This window comes from Cervus elaphus, chromosome 18 (assembly GCF_910594005.1).
Source record: "Cervus elaphus chromosome 18, mCerEla1.1, whole genome shotgun sequence".
NCBI classification, from domain to species: domain Eukaryota; kingdom Metazoa; phylum Chordata; class Mammalia; order Artiodactyla; family Cervidae; genus Cervus; species Cervus elaphus.
In genome coordinates, this window is record NC_057832.1 from 100,918,850 (window position 1) to 100,935,266 (window position 16,417).

Genomic DNA, 16,417 nt, shown 5'->3' on the forward strand with positions numbered 1-16,417 from the left:
CTTGGGCCACATCCACGGGAGGGGCTGGGACAGTCACGTCTTTCGTGGAGGGGCTGACAACAACAGTGCAACAGGGTCGCAAGTCCCTTCTCAACACCATGGCACAGACAGCCCCGGGGGAAGGGAACGGCAGCCCGCTCCCGCGTTCTTGCCTGGAGAATCCCAGGGACGGAGGAGCCTGTCCATAGGGTCACAAAGAGTCGGTCACGACTTCAGCGACTAAGCACAAAGAAGACAGAAACGTCAAAACCAGTCAGCAGGCATTCACTGATCGCCTCCTCAGAGCCCAGCGCTGGGCCAGCCACCAGAAAAACAGGTACAGTATACGATGCGGTGCGCCTGCACGTGACCATACAGTGTGACGGTGGAAGGACGGCTCACACACAGAACGGGCGAGTACTTCAGAGTGCACGCAGAGGACGGCGCCGCAGTCACTCAGGGCTGGGTGAGCATGGGGCTGGCGGGGGTGGGGGCGGGGTGGGGTTCGAAGAGCAATGGGGTCTAGCTGGGCTCCACAGGTGTGGCCGGGGCAGGTGGAAGGACCGGAGGGGATGCTGACACCGAGTTAAACGTGGCGGAGGGTTGGGGTGGGGAGTGGTGAAGTCAGTGAACATGGGGGAAAGCCACTGCATGTGGGACCTTTGGGAAACTAGACTACAAGGTATTTGAGGCAACACAGGATTGCTGTGTGTGAGAGAGCAAGTTCACGTGTGCATTCCGCCCTCCCCACGCGCACATGCGTGTGCACACACACAGTGAAAGAGAGATCTGAGGTGGCAGCAGATGAGAGAACACACGAAGTTTATGAAGAACAGGAGAAACAGGTGTTTGTCGGACTTTACGTGGGAAGCACTGGGCTGGAGACACACAGTGAACCGGCCGGGGTCCCAGTCCTCATGGCCTCGGCGGGCTCGTGGGGGTCTAGACAAACGGGCAAGGTGGGGTTTAGGTACCAGGACAGGGGTTAGACTCTAGGGTCTATGGGGACCCAAAGCTGAGGCCCCGGACTGCAGGGTCAGGATAATAATCCTTCCCAGGGCCTTCTAGTCTCCACGTCTGCAGAGGTGTGGGCAAGAAGAAATGAGGGTGGTTGGGTCCTTCTGGGTTCCCGAGAGAGGCTGGGAGCCCTTTCTCAGGAGGCCTTGATGAACAGGGTGTACAGGGATCCCCGTCTGTCTGGAGGGCCGGGGTTGTGGCCCACCTCTGACTGCACACCCCCTCCCTTGCTTCGCCTCACAGGACTGGAAGCACCTTTGAGTCCAATGCAAATGCACAAACCTTAAGGAGAATCTGAGTGGCTTTCTATTCTGTTTCTCCAGCTTTATCATGTAATTTTCTGCTAGGAAAGTATTACTTGTGGCTTAAATTTGAAACATTTGCTAGATTCTAAATTTTTTAAGGACACACATATATAACAAAATCAGAGTTTTAAAACTCAGTGGTAGACAGTACATTAAACCAGTGCCCAGGCCCCTCCTGGGGTCCCCCCACCTTGGGGCAGCATGTGGAGACCCAGAAGCCTTGATGCCTGGGAAAGGCCGCTGGGGACACGACCGAACGCTTATTCGTGGCTCTTTTTAAAATACAGTCTATCTTAAAAATGAAGACAATACGAGTGATGGAGAGGAAAGCATTATTATTTATCCCCTAAAATCATGCTTAGAAGCTCAACACAAGCTGAGTCCTCCACCCCGAATTCCAGGCCTGGCAGGAGGGAAGGTGGCACTTACTGGCACTACGGGACAGCTCCTCCCACGAACAGATCTTGTCGGACATGCTTAATTGATATTCCTGACGTGTTAACGCCACCACCGCGCTGTTAACAAAGTGATACGTGATGTGACGGCTGCTTTCGGGCCACCTAGGAGGGGCACTTGCCCCCAGGAGGCCTCGGGTGGGAATCTTCCTTTGGCTTTTCCTCCTCAGGGAAGTGGCTTCATTTCTTGGTGCGGGGTGTTGCCTTGTACAAATACCCCTGACATCGTCTGCCTAGGGGCTCGGGGAGGCCGCTGGTGGAGAGCCAGGGTCCTGATGCGTCCTTCTCTGTGGTTCTTGTGGATGTGGAGGCGGCCTGTGGGTCCAGTAAAGGTCACTGGTTCACATCGGGGCTCAAGGGGAACTGAGTCCTGCCCCATGGGCGTCTCGAGGCCTGAAGTCCCCGGCCAAGCAGGCGGGGTGAGTCACTGCTCCTCCCGGGCGGCCGCGGTGGCTTCGCTACCCCATCTCCACCCCCTTCACTCTATTCCCAAGAGGCACTTCCAAGCTTCTAGAGCATCTTCTAAACATCACATTCACTCAGGGCTCCAAGGAGCACAGCGTGTTCTCAGAGAACATTGCTCAATTCCGTCTCCTGTGGGAAGGAGTCAACGTTTGTTTTATTAAGAACTAGCCGTGAAATAAGTTAATTCTCATCCAGAAAAAGGAAAAGAGAAGTGGCGGGGGGGCAGTGGCGGGTATATTCAAGTCTCCCATTTTGGCCCATAGACAGCAATGCTATTATTTTTATTTTTGGAAGTCCAGGAGATAATAAATTCACCACGTGGACAGAGGAGGTTTAGGGAAAGCTGCCTGTGACAAGTAAATGACTGATTTGTTTCATTTTGTAAAAATGAGGTTCTTCCTTCTGACCTAAGCCCTTTTCTAAGCATTCCTCAAAGGGCAGAGGCTTCCCCCACCGGGCTTGGACGGGAGCTGTGTGGTTGGAGAAGGATGGCCTGGCTCTTGCTGGCCTTGCCTTCCCGCGCAGTGACCTCTGGCAGGCCCCAGGCCCTGGGTTCAGTCTTCACCTCTGAGACAGGCAGCTGTATGTGACAGTTTCCCTGCTGCTCTAATATAAGAGGATTCTAAGCTGTGACATCAAGTGTGAGGTGGGTCTCTGCTCTGGTCCACACCTAAGGGGCTTCAGTCGTAAGCCCCTGTGTGGAAAGTGGCTCTGCCAAGAGAGAAGCATTCTGAATCATCCAAAACCATGAAGAATGTTGGCTCTGACTTCAGAAGGGCAGGATAAACAAATCCGTGCCTAGGCGGGCACTTGCTGACTGGCTGTCTCTGCCTTTTTAACTCCTCGGGCCCTGAGTGCTTCTATGGAGCCTTCTGACTCTGCTGCTCCAGGCTGGTACCTGTGCTGGCTTCCTTAAGGGCGGGCAGGCTGAACTCAGGGCCAGTGCCCATTAATCTTTCTGTATAGTCACCAGAAAGTCACTGCTTTTTTTTTTTTTTTTTTTTTTTGCAGTCTCTACCCACAAAGCATAATGGTTCTCCCTCCAGACTAGTCAAAAAATAAAGAATAAAAAGCTGCGCTCTTATTAAAAAATCCTCCCTCTAAACCACATGCCCCAGCCCAGTGAGTCTAGAGATTCTTTTTGGCTGGAATAGATCCTACAATCAACTGGCCGCTAGCTTTCAAATCTGTTTTGATTTGGCCTTTATTGAGGCTGTAGGAATCAGGACATGGCTCTGGCTTCTAGTAGAATTCGCCGCAGTTCTTCTTGCCTCACAGAAACTGGGAACACTTTTGACTGTCCATATTTTTTTGTGTGGCTCACAGAAAGTAAAACAATAGCAGAGAAAACCCAACTTCCTAGTCACAGCTCACAGCATCTTTGGCAACTAAGCAGTGAGTTCCGTGGCCTTGCTGAAAACTGTCCCAGGGTTGTCAGAGCAAGGAGATACACCCAGTGCTCAAGACAGTCTGCCCAAGGAAATGACTGGGATTCTGCCTCCAGGGACACTTCAGCAGTGGAGAATAACTAGGCTCATGATGTGTGAAGTGTAAAAAATTAAGCTTTTTAAGTTAAAGAACTGCATACTCAGAAAGCCAGAGATGTGGTCTCCGACTGTGAAAGCTCACAGTGGTCACAACACAGTTAACCGTGTAGAGCTTTTGCATTCGGTCAGCTGTCTGATTAATTGTCACCAGACTTGTCATGGCCTTATAGGAACTGAGTAAGCTGGGAGTGTTTCCCAAGAGCCGTTGTCCGGTTGTGAACGTGTAGAGAGCCTTCTGTTTCTGTCCTTTGGAAAATCTAATCAGCTGAGATGACGACTTGGTGGTCAGACTTGCACTTCTCTTGCTACTTGATAAAGGCTTATTTTGCCAGGCAAGGAGTGAGATTATGGTTAACTTGTTTTTTTTAGACTGAGGTCATCTCTATTCATTGGTGTAGTAAACAAGTCAGACTAAAAAAAACCAAAAAAACAAAAAACCCTTCCTTTCAAGAGTAACACTGCATTTTTATCTTCTCTGGGATGAAATGAAAGCACCATAATTTTTAAAAACAACATCCACCAGAGTATCTATGAATGATAGAAAAAAAAATGATATTAAAAAAAACAAACCTTAAACCCCATTTGCTCATTTCTGAGGATACTGGCAGCTTAGGTATCCTATCACTCCATGTAATTTTATTCCTTGAGCTCTCTTACTTTACAAGGTCAAACAGAATCTTAAACCAACATTTTCAAATCCTCTTCATTCCATTCTTAAAGATACCCCATCAATGGATAATTTGTGTCTGTTCAATTAAAACAACCACAGCCCCTGTAACTGTTGAGAAAAACCCTTTGCACTTTGCCAAAGACACCAGCCAGAAACGACCATCAGGACAGTTTCCTTTTTGGTCTTCCGTGGCCTCTGTTTCCCTTTTCCTATCAGCTTGACACTCGGGATGCATAAAGGATCCCTTTCTCGGCAGCACCGACGGTGCCCTGAGAGCCTTGCAGAGCCGGGCGAGGTGGAGACCTCCCGGTTTGCGCGGGCTGGCCTCGCCAGGGCACTGTTCCCAGGGCGGTGACTCAGCTCTGGAGGCCACCTGCTTCGGGGGTGCTGCCACCTTCCGGGTCACTGCCAGTCACGAGGGGACAGGGCAGAGCTGAATGGACTCAAAGAATCAACAGCTCAGAGCCAGGTCAAGGGCAGTGCCGGAAGCAGAGCCTTTGTTTACATAAAGTCCAGCATTTCCAGGTGAGGCTGTGTGTGTGGAGGGGCTTTGCGCCTGGGTGCTGAGCATCTCAGTCTCCACTGAGATGGTGGGCCTTGGGCCATGGTGTTAAAATGAAGGCAGGGCCATGGGGCGGCTCCCACTTTCAACACCACTTTGATCAGATTGCCATGGTTTTCACCAGTAATAAAGGGTGCCCACCACCTGCAAGATACCCCCACTGCATTTGAGGTCTTTCCATCACCTTCCATCACCTACGTCCATCCCTCCTCCAGGGCATCCTCCTGACTTCCTTCAGGTAAACCCTCTGCTCCAGCTAAAAGAAGCTGCGCCCCGCCACTCTGCTCTGCAGGGCTTGCTCCCTCTCCTCTGTGTTTCTGTTTTGAGAGGCCGATTGGGCTGCCAGCAGTCAGACACAGAGCTAGTCCACCTCGGATTCTCCTCGTTGTCTGCCTGTTCTCTGAACTGAACCTTTAACGTCCAGTTCAACCTTCCCTCCTTTACGCAGCCTCCCTCAACCACCTGGACAGGTCACCTTCTGCACTCACCTGCACTTAGGTCTCAACTGCAAAACCAACCGATGTGTACTCAGTCTCTCTAGGACCCTGCGGCAGTTTACCTCCCTCCCTCCCTCCCTCCTCCTGCTGCAGGACAGATTCACGTGAGCATCACCATCCAGCGTGTGCAAGGAGCTCTGCAGGCTCAGCAGGCTTTAAGGAGGAACTCTAGGCTGGGTTTTAAAGGAAGAGGAGGGTTTTAAAGGATGGACAAGGGAGGGAAGTGGGTTGTACAGAAACAAGATGGCACGTTCTCTTGAGCATCTCTGCATCTTTGGGTTCAAGGGCAGGGGGCGCTGGGGGCTGGGAGGCGGGACGGGATCTGAACTTGAAGGACTTGGCCTGACTGACTGAGTACCTATGCTGTATGAGATGCATCGACGGGGTTTCTCCTGGGTGAGGGGGGCAGAGGGCAGGGCCTGCTGGGCTCAGAAGTGCTGAGGGGTGGGGCACTTGGACATATGTTACCATGTTCAATCACTACCACATTCTTGAGCCATTTGGCAATTAATCACATGCTGCCTTGTGACATGGTCACCCCAGCTATCTCATCCCCCATGTGGCCTGCATGCTCTGCTTTCTCCCCAGCTGGACAGTCAGCCCCATGCAGGCCCAGAAGAAGGCCTTCCCTCTGATGGCCCACAGTGGCCAGCGCAACGCCTCATACCCACAGAGAGACAGTAACACACGTCTTTTTGTTTTTTTCTTTCCTTCCCTGGTCTTTTTTTTTTAATTGAAGTACAGTTGATTTAACAGACACTCCAGGATGTGCTTTTGCCACATCGCCTGCTAAATAAGTAATTAAGTCCATCAGGAAATAATTCTTGAGTCCTAGACTCTGGATAGTACTCAGGGTACGTGTCAGAAAGGGTGTGCAGTACAGGTGGGCGGGTCCTGCTGTGGAATCGGGAAGGCGGGCAGGAAGGAGAGCTTAGCCAGCTGCTCTGGGAGGCGAGACCTCCTTCCATCCGCCCTGACTGCTGCGCCTTCACTCTCGGCCTGGAGCTTAGTCGAGCTCTTTCCCAAACTCCACCAGGCCCAGGAGGAATCGTCACTGACCTGAGTCTTTGCCTGCTTTTATTCTGCCTCCCCTTATTCCTTCTGCACGTGGTGACAACAGTGACAGCCAGACATGGTGACACAGAGAGAAAGTCTCCCCCTCAGGTAGCTTGCATCTTGTGGGAGAGGAAGAACAGACTGGTTCTAACAAAGTGTGCTCACGTTTCCCCCACTTCCCTCCTCCCTCTTACCACGTCACATCACATCCTCTAATCTAAGGCAGAGGGCTCCCTGGAGGAGGAGATACCTGAGAGGACTCTTCAGAAGGCCCAGGTGTTAGCAGGTGAGCAGATGAGGGAGACAGAGGAGCACAGGTAGAGACGCAGGCTGGGGCAGTGAAGGGGCCTCGGGGATCTTCTGAGACTAGTGCTGGAACCTGGAAAAAAAGGAGCCGTTAAAGGGCTTTGAGCAGGAGAAAGACATCAGATTCACATTTTTTGAAAGATCAGTTGGGAGGCCATGGAACAGCTTATTTGAAAGTAGTGACTCTGGAGTCAAAAGGGGACAAAAATAGATGCCAAAGCAGAATGGTTAAGCCCTGGATATGGAGTGATATGTGCAGAGAGACAGCGCCTGAGAAAAGACCTTTAAAATGACAGTATTTCAGAGTATTTGCAGAGTACTTCAGCAACAGCTTACACACGCACTGCTGATGCCAGCCAGAAGGGGGCAGCCTCAGACAGCCATTCAAGGCCAGGCCCTCCAGGATGAAGGGAGAGAATTCCCAGGTTTGCAAAAAGACCTGGGAGCTCTGAATTTTGACCACAAGAAGTGGTTGGCCTTTCCCGGGCCTTCTGGATGAACAATTTTAGTGATGAAGAATGTTTACCATTCTCAGTTCATTCCTTGTGAAAGTCGATTTGAGACACTTATCTATTCAGGGTGGTTCTGTCCTTACCCAGAGGATCTCCCAAAACTTCAGGTTTGTGACTTAGGAGACAATCAGCAGAACCTCATTTGCCCTCAACCTGGCTTTCTCTTCCCAGACTGCTCACCTGCTTAGAAACCCCTGGATTCGTAGATGTCCGCTGACAATCCCCAGGTCTCTAGCGAGGAATACCAGACTGTCCTGCCCAGGCAGCCTTTAAAGATGTAATTCCTAGTAGAGACTGGATGGAACCCCCATCTTAAGTGAACGGGGCTCCCCACCACATAAGGCAGAGCTGCTAAGTCCATTTTGAAGAGAAGACATAAGCTCTCTGAACTTGCCCCATAAACATAACTCTCTCCCATTGAGAACCTCTTGCAGAAACCACAGAGTATCAGGTGATTTGGGGGGTGGGCTTGGGGAGGGGTCAGCATGAAAACTGGTGGTCTTGGCTCTCACTGGGGGTATCTGAAGGGAAACCAGCCCAGGAAGTGTGCTGGGGAGTCTGAAACAATGTAGATTGAGAAAGAAAACTTTTAATGAAAGGGTTTTCACCAAGAAGAACTAGCTAGTAAAGAGCTTGGCCCCCATGACCCAGTCTGACAACGACCCCTGAAACTGCAGGGAACGGGCGCATGACTCTGGGACCTCGGCAGGCCCAGGAGTGCCGTACCCAGGTCAGCAACACTGCCCACCGAGGCCCCGGGTCCCGTGTGCAGTCAGCCGTCTGCGGGAGCTTCTGGGGCCTGGGCTCTGTGTGGGGCTGAGTTTCTCCTTGGGGTGGGGGATGGCGAGGGCTGCAGTGTAATAGCCGGTGAGGGAGGCGGGTACCAAGGGGCTCCGGGACCTCGCCCCAGGGCTTTCCTGGCCATCACTTGCTCTGACTGGCTCTTGTGACCACGTTGGTCTACGTGCCTGAAGAGGTAAGAGAAAGTAGCAGGCTCCATCCCTAGAGCCAGTGTGATGGATCCCTCCCAGGAACGGCAGACGGCCTTGCAGGCACACCACACACGTTAACCCTTCAGGCCTCAGAGCAGCCTGTGAGATGGGTACTGTTCCCATCTGACAGACAAGGAGCTCGGGCACTGAGGCATTAAGTAACCTTAATGTGTGCAGTCCTACGGCCAGCAAGTGGCAGAACCGGGCCGCAGACCCCGGCAGCCTGACTTCAGGGCCCGTGGGCCATACACTGTCTCAGCTTATCAACAGTGGGGGAGAGAGAGGCCCGGGAACCTCCCGGCCGCTGGCGGTTGCAGGGGACAGACAGGGGCCCGGCCTCAGCTCCGCCGGCGCTTCCTCCACACGGCACTTGGTGCCTTCTATGCTCTTCCTGCCACCACTCGCTCACGTGGCTGGAGACCCACCGGCCCTCAATCAAAACAATGACCCGCCAAGTGAAAGTTTCACCAAACGGGCCCAAACCCCTGTGTGGAAACTGACCTATAGCTTCCTTACTACACACAGAAGCCCTGCAGCCTGCAGAGTGATTCGAGAGACAGCCAGTTTATCCCAGGTAGGATCCCTTCCTTTTCTCACTTATTCTTAAGTCGTACTTGATTTATAACCTCACTGAAGTTTTCCGTTGATGTACCATTGCCAGCGGTTTAAATTGGCTCACCCAGAATTTTAAGAACCCACTTGTAGATGGGCATGTTGTTCTCAACATCAGAACTTCCAGGCGTGCCTGAATCACCTCGATAGAGGAAAAGAGAAAAAGAGTGAACTATGTCCCCTGGCCCTGATTTCGAGAGAATACCACATGTGGGAGGGAAGACACTAGTCCCTGGGGGGTGGGGAGACGGGGAGACACAGAGTCCTCCAAGAGCCCCTCCAGCCGCGTCACAGACTCAGGCCTGAACTGTGCGGGTTTCAAAGCTGCTCCATCAAATCGGCAGCCCACCAGGCCTCATGAATGTTTGAAAACATGACACGGAAGTGAAGTGAACCAAACCAAGTATGCCTGGCAGGGAACCTCCTGCTGGAAGTATTGGGTTGGGGGGAAACCCACGTCTCGAAGCAGCCCTGACCGGCTAAAAATATCTTCCACTTCTGCTCTTGTCCGTCTGGTCACTGTCCCAGACGCCAGCTCAGCACAGCCTGGTCCACAGAACCTATTCCATCACCGGAACCTATTCCATCACCGTCTGCCTCCACTCCGTAACTGGATAAGGAAGGCAGGATCTTCTCTTTTTATTTTTTTTCTTTCTCATGGACTTGATTACAAAGTTACAGGCTAGGATATAACAACATTCTGTTAAAATGTAGATGCCAAGGGTAGCTAGCTGTTCCAGCCTGGCATCTCAACTTTGCAGGTAAAGTCCTTTAAAGGAAACCACTTCCTCGAACTATAGACTAGCGGAGATCCAGCTAAGTGTTGGCACTCCTAATGAGAGTCAAGCAAACAGGATCTCATATAAAGGGAAACTTCTGTGTAATGTGCCGCGTGGTCAAGCTGCTCTGACCTCCTGTGGCTTCAAAGCTCGTCTGCTCTATTGCACAACCCACAGCCTTGAGAACAATCAGCTCTCCCTGCCAGCAGCTTCTCCGAGTCCACCTGTCCCTACAGGTAGTAAAAGAGGAGAAGGATCAGGAACTGGTGTTTACACAACACTGCAGAGCACTCTCTTCCTCCTGGCCCTGCCCCCCCCCCCCCCAAGTGAGTTCGAAGTTCATTTCTGCTAAAATGGGGGAGAGGTGATTCAAAGAGCGAAGGCACGGAGAAAGGCGGGAGGGTTCAGAAAGCGGGAAGGGTTCCTGCGGCCAGAGGCCTACCCTGACCTCGCCGCAGTGCAGAGGAACCCTTCCTGCCCACTAGGGACTCGGGCCTCCGGACTCGGGAGAGGGACTCGCCTGCAGGAGGCAGCCAGGCTGCTCACTGGGGAGGCTCAGACCTCAGATGGGAGGAGGTTTAGAGTCAGAACCTGCCCGCCCCACCCCATCTCCAGGAAACAGCAACACCCAATCAGCAGACCACCTGCCCCAGAACTTCAGGGGCCAAGAACATAGACTGCACTTCACAGAACTGACCCAGGAGTTTTGTTTTAATCCTGCCGCCTGGCTGTCTTCCTGCTCACAAGACTGGCACGCGTGACCACCCTAGGGCAGGCAGATCATCTGTTTTAAAGCCATTTCCATGTCAAGTCACTTTATAGTCCCGTGGGCATATTCTCACACTCTGGGGCACCTGACGTGACTACTGGTTTCACTAAAATCTGCATCTGCTGCAGACCCCCTGACAAGTGACAGTGACGGAACAGGGAAGAGGCAGCAGCCCTCTGGGGACCAGGCCTCTCCTAAGAGCCTGGGGGCTGGGGCCGGGGACACGTCCGGGGCTCACCGGCCATGTGCCTGAGACCTCTGGGGTGGACGTCTTCCGGAGCAGAGACAGGTCAAGCTGGAGGCCTCTGAGGGGCCACACCTGCTTGCCCCTCCCTCACCTGGGCCACACCAGCCTTCTTGCTCCTCAAAGGCCAGGCTCTCCCCTACTCCAGAGCTCTTGAATGTGCTGCTCTCTGTGCTTGGAACCCACGCCCCCCCCAACCCCGGTGCCACCATAGACACACTCCTTCCCCACCCTCCAGCTCTCACCTCGGAAATCACCTCCTCAGAGAACCACGTGAAGGGAAGGCTCCATCTCATCATAGCACATTTCCCCTGGTCTCAGGGAGCCTGGGTTTTAATAGGCTGTTTTTCTGGGCATTTACTCAAGTTCCATGGCGACAGAGGTCACTATCCTCTGTGCTGACCAGTGCCTGGCACGCTCAAGAAATCTTTGTTGACTGAAACAGCCTGCCTTGACCTCCTCAAGCCACTCTGATCTCTGTATGTCCTGGAGAAGGTGCCTCCAGCCATATCTCCACCTCATCCTGCCCTTGCCCACCACCCAGGAAAACCACAGTAGATGCGGGGATGGCTTCTCACTGCGCATAACCACGTACAAAAGGAGGCATCTGTAACTAACACGCCAGACCACTGCTGAAGAGATGCCTAATATTCTGTAGTGGTGGCGAAATTAATCTGTGTGCAATTAAACATTCCTCCCTTTGACAACATTCCCAGGGCTACCTTGAACACAGCAGGGCTCAGTATTAAATCCTCAACTCTTCGAGTTTAGGGAGTGCTGCCCTGAATCTCTCTCTCCTCTGACTGTGCTGTATTCCACAGCTTCCCTGCTTACGGAAATGACACTGGCCCTGCATTCTGGGTGAGTCTGTCATACCTAAGCTCTGCGTGTCCAACATGCTGCCAGCTCACTTGCTTGCCGCCCCACCCCCACAGGCCTGGGAAGAACACCCCCATCTGATATTAAGGTCTGTTCAACTGGTTCATTACCCAACCCACTCCAGCCAGCGGCCTCTGAACAACCTCTGACTTGCCGAGTGAACCAGCCCCGGACTCACATCCTCTTGCTCCCTTTCTCGGTTCCTAGACCCCTCCCCTGCACCCCCCCCAACACCTCCCACCCTGCTCATTTCTTACTCCCTGATACACCAGGATCTTACTCAGTTTGCTTAAGGACTTTACCAGAACTCCCACTCTCAGCCATTTTTTCCAAAAGCTCCCGCAAATACAACCAGCAGCCGGCCTGCTCTGCAAACAAAAGATTCACCATCAACACCTTGAAATTTGGAAAGGATCTGGCATGAGTCACTGGAAGGCTTTCACTGGAAATGCGGGTGAGGGTGGGGGGTAGGAGGATGCCAAGAAGGCCAGCAAGAGAAATTAAAACCCATCAATCCTCCCTCCGGATCTACTTGGTTAGGGCAAGAATGGCACGCTGCTTTGTTACAAAGTCTACTAGCTGTGTTAAGACTGGCCTTGGGATATTCACATGGTATATTAGAGCATAAGGTGCAGGGTCACAGACCTAAGCTCAAGTCCTGGCTTTCCCGCCTACTAACCACGTGTGCGCACAGGGGTAAGCTGCTGTTTCCACGTCAGTGCAAAGGGGTAAAAGGAACTGATTTCCCTGTGTTGCCATGAGCATTCAGGACCGTAAAATCATGAATGCACCTTCTGAACTGTAGCCACTAGGCACTGTATATATTAGTTGCCCTCATCTCCAAGCATGTCATTTCTACCTGTCTCTCACTGAAACATTTGTAGAGCATCTATCATTTCAGGCACTGTCTTGTGTGTCAGGGTTTTTATTCAAAAGTTGTTGTTGTTTAATCGCTAAGTTTTGTCCAACTGTTCTGTGACCCCATGGACTGCAGCCCGCCAGGCTCTTGTGTCCATGGGATTTCCCAAGCAAGAATACTGGAGTGACTTGCCATTTCCTTCTCCAGGGGATCTTCCTGAACCAGGGATCGAACTTGTGTCTCCTGCACTGGCAGGCAGATTCTTTAATACTCAGCCCCCAGGGAAGCCCCTATCCAAAAGTAAACAATACCTGTAAGTAATCCTTACAGGGCCAGCTTTTCCAGTCAGGAAAGACAGACAAGAAACAGGAAGTTAGAACTTAAAATAACATGTGCACGAAGAAGCAGAGGGCACTGTGGAAGCATTTGGGGCACTTGACCTGGTCCTGAGCAGTCAAAGAAGGCTGCCTGGAGGAGGCTTCATCTGAAGGAACAGTAGTGGTTGGCTAGGAAGAGAGGGAAGGAAAGAGCTTCCATGAAGAGCGCATGGACCAGAGACCATGGAATAGGGGAAGGATGGGGTAGTGCCAAAAGATGAGACCAATACATGAAGGACCTTTGTGTTACAACAGTAGAAAACCAGCTCCCCCCCAAATGAGGCAGTATGTAGGCAGTCAACCAAGCAATAATAGTCTCATAAGACAACAGATTTCTGGGTCCTGAGAGTATGCTTAAATTATAGGGCTTACTTACTTAAATTATAGAACTTACTGGAAGGCATGATATTAATGAGTTTCTATTCACTTCCAATAATAAAAGAAAAAGGGATTCCTCATGAGTCAATCACACTGTTTTTTTGGTAGTTGGGATAGCTGCTTTGTTAATTCCCTTTTTTGGACATACTACTCTCTTATAACCAATAGCGCATTTGCTGGAGCCATGGGGCTATGTTGTGGTAACATGCATCATTAATAACAAGCTGCAACCAGGTGATCCAGAGCAAGGTTAGGCATGAAAATGCCCAGCTTTGGGGGCTGCATGCATCCTCCCTAATACATTAAAAGCACCACGGAAGATAATGGACTAAATGAAGCTAAGCAGCCCCAAAGAATAAAAGTACCTCCAAAATATGAGTTGTTTATGGAAACTGAATAGGATGCAAATTAAGAGCTTGGGTTTAGGAGCCAGACTGCTATGATTCCATCCTGGATCTTGCACTTACTACCTGTGTAATCTTGGGAGATAAAAACCTCTCTGCCCCTCAGTTTCGTCTCCATAAAATGGGTATAGTAACAGTACCCGCCACATAGGGTTGTTTATTAAAACAGACAACCAAGTAAAGTACTCCGCCTAGTGCCTGATATACGGTGCCCAGCTAACACTGTTAGCTGCTGTTGTTAGTGGTACAGATCTCCCAAACCTGTGTTGGGTCAGGTCTATTCTCACCTACTGTTTACATGCATGAAAAATTAGAGACTTGAACACAGAAATGACTTATCCCTGTTAATCCTGCCCCCGGAAGACTGAAGCGACAGGAAACACGACCGCAGTGCCCTGGAATCCCGGGTGAGTCGCGGCTGGTACAGTTCAGGTCACAGCTAGCCGACACTGTTATCATCACAGTGGTGGTATTTCAGCTTCATCTGAGAGGGCTCTCAATTAAATCAGTACGTGAAAGAGTCCATCCTGGAAAACATCTCCAATCTATCTAAAACAGCGTTTCTGTGCTCTGTTGTTTTTAAATCCCCAAGAGTAACACCATCATGTTTCAAGAGCACTTTCTCAAGACACCTATCTTAAAAGCTAAGAATGCACCCCCAGATCTTATCTTCCTTACAAACCTGTTATATAATCCCACTGCCTGGGAATGTAACCAAACCTCATGTTTAGAAACTTTATAATTATATTTAGACTTATTTTAAAGCTGTTTATATTTCTGACATGTTAACCCCTTTGGGGATATTAAGGTTCAAAACAGGTGTAACCCAGTTAATAAAGCAGCTTACGCAGGAGTCCCAGTGGTAATGTTATAGGACCTGGTAAATAACTTCATACTCCCTCCATAGCATTTATGATCTCACGGTCCTATTTCCTGCAGACCAAGCCCAGAAGCTAGATTTTAAAACTAGCTGTGGATTCAGAAGACGATTCATAAACCCCCTGCACAGCCTGCTGATGACTGGTGGGGAGAGCAGGTTCTTTCATCGGTCTGCTTTACATTTTAATAGCGCAGAAAATAACAGGTTAGAGTGGTGCTTTGTAACTACCCTCCCTTGCTCCTGGCAAATTAATGAAAAAGCCCATTCAACTCCCTACTTTAGTATCTGGGTATCTGTTAAGCAGCACTGGGCTGGGAGAGGTGAGCATGGTGGGGTACAATGGTGCTGGGGAGGTGGGCAGAGGGTAAGGGTGGGGCAGCTGTGTGTTCAAAGGCAGGGCAACAGCAAACGGCCTGGCAGGTTTGGGAAGCAACATGCTGAGTCTTGCTGGAGTGTAAAGGTGAGCAGGGACAGCGGCAAGGGAAAAACTCAGGTTATTTAACTTTTTTTCCCTCTGAAAATTCACTCAAATAGATGCCTCTTCTGAATACTGGTATTACTAGAACATTAACTTAGGTTGTGTTACATTTTTTTCAGTATGGCTGTCTTTCCATTTCAAAGCACTGGTTGGCTAGGCTTCTAAAATACTATCGCATATCGGCTCTGAGCAGAGAATTCAGGACAAAGGTGACACTGGACCAGAGGGTGAGTATCCTGGAGGAGGTCCGGGCGGGGACGTGCTCGCTAAGCAGCTAGTCAGCTAACAAGCTTCCTGTGAGTAAGGCTTTCCCCCTCTGCCCCGTCTCAGGAATGCCCTCTCATTCCTTTCAGAGGAGCTAATGGCTTTAAAATTCTAGCCCCAGATCCAGAGTCTGATGAGCTTCATCCAGGGTCTCAACAGTCTGGACAGACCTGTCTTCCCGAACTTCTGAGAAGGAGGTGGATACTGACCTACCCTCAATGTTCTAGTCTAAAATCGCAGGTTTAGGATAAAGAAAAAAAATCTTCTATATAATCTAATAAAATCAACATTTTACAGATAGAAAATTGAAGCCTGAATGGGGAAAAAAGAAACAGTACAAAAATGAAATGACAGTTAATTTCTAGTGGTGACCACGAGGCCGTGCCTTCTTCCATCAGGCTGTACGCGGCCCCAAGAGGCAGATGCTGTGTATCAGTCTGCAATGAGGACATGGCTGCAAACCCATCTCTAAGCTGGGATGCCATCAAGCACCAAAAACCAAGGGAATTTAGGGTGCTTGTCATTTAGGCTGGAAAAGAGGTGGCGAAGCTCCTTGACCTAAGGTTTATTTGTTCTGATCACTTGCTGTGAACCAGGGACATTCAAAGACGATGTTAGGAGAGTGGGTCTGGGACAGGGCGAAGCGACCCACATGCCGAGGACTCCGGTGGCAGAGACTGTCAGCAGCCTAGGGAAGTGGCCGACTCCGGCAAGCGCCCTTCCTCAAAGCCCACCGCGGCCCAGCCAGCCCCCTCACCAGCTCTGCCAAGGCCCATCCACCACACACTTCCACAAGCATCTCGGCGTCTACTGAGTGGCCTATCTGTCCCTTTGCAGCTCTAGCCGAAAGAACAAAAAGCAACTGTAGTGGAAGACAGAGCCCACGGAGGACGGTGTTCGAAAAACGCACCCATCGTGATGGGAATGACCATCATAATCCCGACAGAGCAAACTATATTCATGAAATTAAAGGACCAAAACAAACCAAGCAGTTTCTCTTGGTGTCTATTAGGATGTTCACTATTTTACTATATTAATATAAATTGCTAAAAGTTTCCTGTTGTTTAGTCGCTAAGTTGTGTCCAACTCCTTTAAGACCCCATGGACTAGAGCCCACCAGGCTCCTCTGTC

The 16,417-nt window shown here is 50.7% G+C and overlaps 2 long non-coding RNA genes across 3 annotated transcripts in view; one reads left to right on the top strand and one right to left on the bottom strand.

Annotated features, from left to right (window-relative positions):
* The first annotated feature begins 308 nt into the window (after positions 1-308).
* LOC122674032 lies at positions 309-16,020 on the top strand. Its single transcript, XR_006334875.1, has 3 exons — positions 309-445; positions 15,142-15,249; positions 15,883-16,020. It is a non-coding gene; the product is annotated as an uncharacterized LOC122674032 (long non-coding RNA).
* The window catches only part of LOC122674031, a 57,629-nt gene continuing 42,828 nt past the window's right edge, over positions 1,617-16,417 (bottom strand). For both annotated transcript variants that reach the window (XR_006334874.1, XR_006334873.1), the window contains one exon: positions 1,617-6,932. This is a non-coding gene — a long non-coding RNA (uncharacterized LOC122674031). The remainder of the gene's footprint in view (positions 6,933-16,417) is intronic.